This window comes from Dipodomys ordii, unplaced genomic scaffold (assembly GCF_000151885.1).
Source record: "Dipodomys ordii isolate 6190 unplaced genomic scaffold, Dord_2.0 Scaffold63, whole genome shotgun sequence".
Taxonomy (NCBI): Eukaryota; Metazoa; Chordata; class Mammalia; order Rodentia; family Heteromyidae; genus Dipodomys; species Dipodomys ordii.
The window spans coordinates 7,665,113-7,668,961 of NW_012267279.1; the positions used below are offsets into that span (position 1 = coordinate 7,665,113).

The 3,849-nt window shown below is 39.6% G+C and overlaps 1 long non-coding RNA gene across 1 annotated transcript in view; it reads right to left on the reverse strand.

Annotated features, from left to right (window-relative positions):
- The window catches only part of LOC105990186, a 14,510-nt gene extending 11,005 nt beyond the window's left edge, over positions 1-3,505 (reverse strand). The window contains exon 1 of the long non-coding RNA XR_001175298.1: positions 3,411-3,505. This is a non-coding gene — a long non-coding RNA (uncharacterized LOC105990186). The remainder of the gene's footprint in view (positions 1-3,410) is intronic.
- Positions 3,506-3,849: the final 344 nt, after the last annotated feature.

A 3,849-nucleotide genomic window follows, 5' to 3' on the forward strand; every position in this document is an offset into this window, starting at 1 on the left:
CTCCTCATCTCCATGCCCTACAACCAGAAATCTAGGATAGTCCTTGTCCTTACTGGACCCTAGATGAGTAGTAATTCAGAAGGAAAGGGGCACATTCAATATTACAATGTAGACTTTTCCTTTATTGGCAATGTCTTAATATGCAAGAAAGGTAATTTTCTGGTTGTTCTAACTTACAAATGAGGTAAGCTAAGACCAGAAGATAATTTTATTACTTTATATTTCTAAATATATATCTAGACAACTGTCATGAGGTTCTATTTGGGCTGAGAATAAAGATTTTTTAAGCTATACAGCTATACATCTTTTTCTTATAGATGATGGGAAACCATTTTAAAGGGTTTGGGTATAGCTAGCCTGAGAAAGGTGATTCATGAAATGGGGAAGTCAGGTCATGGGGTATTGTATTTCATATGAGAGGTAACAATTGTGTATATAGTAGGAACAAAGATAAATGGAGCCAGTTCTTGGAAGAAAGTTATAGATCAGATAAGATGACTGAAAAAGATAATAAGAGTTAAAGAATACTATTGAAATTTTGAGAAGGGCAGTTCCTTCACAGAATGAAGAAAATTCAGAGTGTGAGAGTGGGCTTGGGGCATCAGTTTGAAAGTAGGGAGGTAGGATGGAAGTTGAAGGGCTCATGAACACAAACGGTAAGAGCAAAGTCCTTAAAGTAACTATGTAGAATTACAAAACTGACTGAGGTGTATTTTGGGACAATTCGGAGGATTTGTAGGTAAAGATCAGTAGTAGGAGAAAGAACAAACAAAAAACGTTTGGTATAACTATAGCCCAAAGAAGAAACTCAGAAGCCTAGAAAGAAGAGAGATTTTGTAAGAAAAGGGAAGTGGTCAACAGTATCAATAACATGGAGGTTAGGGAGAAAGAGACTTGCATGAAGGTAGCTGGGTTTGTTCATGGCAGCATCATGGCGACCTTCAAGAGGGCAGTTTCAGAGGAATGGTGAAAGAAGTCAAAGTATAGATAAAAGGGGATACTGGTGAAAAGGGTGAAGTGGTTATAGACTATTCATTCCTAAAATCTTTTATAGTGAGTTACAGAGTAGAAAATCACTTTCTTGCTGTTAAGAGAGCCCATCAGTTGCTTGCTCATTGCTAGGTAAGTATGTCAGATAAATCTGTTCATAACAAACTTACATTCTAGTGTGGGAAAGATAGTCTATAAACAATGAAGATAATTTTAAATATTGGCAATGCCATTTTGGTAGTGAAATAAAGCATAAAATGAACATATATAAATAAAAATATATAGACCTCAAGGCAAGGTTGAACACTGTATATTCAAGGAGCAGAAGAAGGCTAATGTTCTTGGTGCTTGAGAAACCAGGGGAAAAGTGACAGGAGAGATCACAGAGGCAGAGAAGGAGCTGGATTTTATTCAGAGAATGGCATTAATGAATTTCAAGCAGAGAAGTGTCATGATAACATGCAATGACTTTCAAAATCTCTTTGGGTGCTCTGCAAAGATTGGGCTGCAGAGAGCAAGAGTTGAAACTGGAAATAGGATCAATCATTCATTCATTCATGGATGGACATGGTGGAGCTATGAAGGATGACTCCTAGGTTTATGTCTGGAGTTACTGGATAAATGGTAGAACCTCTCTGCTGATGTAGGAAGACTGGGTAAGGTGAAGATGTAGGGAGTGGTAGAGTATGGGAATCAGTGGTTTTGTTTTTCTTACATATGATATAACTTGAACCACTTCAGTAGAGATGGGGTAAGAACCAAGCAAAAGATGCCTCACCTATGGGATAACTGAAGATAGGAGGATGGTTCATAGATGATGGGAACGTGCTGAAGAGGAGAGGAGGCATGAGGAAGAGGGGCATGAGAGAGGGTTTAGGATTGAATCAGTCTTGTAAGAGGTTGACCATGGAAAGCAGCAGGAGAATACAGATGGCTATAAAAGCCAGGACCCTGTATTAGTCTGTTTGATGTGACTTTAATGGAACATTTGAGGCAGGCTAGCATAGAAAAAAAAACAGGCTTACTTAGCCCACAGTTCTGGATATTCAAGAGAGTAATATGAGCATTGACTTGGCACTGTTGAGGACCTCATGGTGGATCACTGTGGTGGGAGTTTGATTGAGAGGGACTTGTTACATAGCCAGGCAGAAAGCAGGAGAAATCTATTCAGGGGTCAGACTCAAATATTATAATAATTGACTCTCTCAAGAGCTCAGGGGACCCACAAGACCTACATGAGTTACTTCTGAGACAGTACCCTAGAGACCTAAGGACTTCTCATTAAGCTCCACCCCTTAAAGTTCCACACTATTTCCCACCATCATATTGGAGACTCATCTTGCTGGTCAGAGTAGCCAGCCCTCGCAACTTCCTCCAGGAGTCCTTAGTGATCCAAGATCAAGAATGAAGGAATTAGTAAGAATGACCTAAGTAGCCAGGTTGCTGTGGAGACTCTAACAGTAGGTATGAAGGTGTTGCTAGAGTGAGGATATGTATGCTATCAAGGCAGGGAATCTGGAAGACGCAGATAGGCCAAAGTGTATTGAATGGGACTGAGCAATTCTGGTGTAGACAGAATGTTAATGTGCTTGCCAAAGCCTAAAGATATGGCAGTGAAGTTAAAAATATCATCCACACACCAGCAACAGTAATCCTGGGAGTTGATTAGAAATGAGGAATCTGGGTTCCAACTTGAGTCTCAGAATGTACACTTTGGCCAGATCATCAGGAGATGCATGCCATATGAAGTATATGGGGCACAAAACTGTCAGAAAATAAGCTGTATGTTCCTGTCAAAGAGTGTATTGTGTAGATGTATTTCATTTGCTTTACTTTTCAACTTACTTTTAGACTTTTTGAAAATTGTTTATAGTTATTTTTGTGGTGCTGAGGCCAAAAAATAGAACTTGCTCAGCTGGCTAACTCAGCTGAGGCTGAGCCATGCCTCCAGTATGACATTTTGCTAGTTAATTGGAGATAGATTTTTATGGTCTTTTCTTCCAGGACTGGCTTCCATCTAGATCCCCTGGATCTCAGTTTCTTGAGTAGCTAGTACCACAGGCATGAGCCACTCATGCTTTTTAATCTCTTTAAAAAAGAATGTATAGTTGCTTTAAAAGTAGGAAAAAAAGCATGTATTAAGGAGAGTATTGTTCAGCCACAATATTAAAAGTTTGAAGAAAGAATATTGACAATGAGTCTCCCAGAAGTTAAGTTCAAGAAATTTTCACTGAGAGGCAGGTTAGTTACTGCAGCCCAGTTACTTTACCTAGCCTATGGTGTGAATCAACAAAATGGGTATTTAACTACTACTACTCAGGGTTGATGTAAGGATAGGACAATTCCTGGCACATAATAAAATGTCAGAATACGTTACTACTACATAGTAGGACTTCAAGGAGGTGGGGAAGTTTACACACTTTCACACAGTGTACACAGCCCCTGCTTGCAGGTCTTTGGGCCACTTTGGGCCTGGACTGTCTTGAAGGTAATCATCAACCATGGCAGCTCACAGGAAGAATTCCTGAAGACTGGGGAGACATGCTTCACCTCTGACATGAAGTTGCTCTTCAGAGAATGGAATCTTTTCACAAAGGAGAGTGAGTAGGTAATTAGAAACAAAACAAGAGCCCATCCTGAGATGGGGTATGGGGTTTTCCTATAGTCTTATGTTGGGTTTTACACATTTCCTCTTTATTCTCTACTTTTGACAGTGCCAACATCACTGCTCTTGTAGTAGCACAGCTGCAAACAGAAAATATTAAAATCAGGAAGTAAATGTGTGAACTTCCTCTCACTGCTTTTGAACAGGGTGTTAGTGATTTAGAAGTCTTCTCCTTTCTGATGGTGGCATGATTA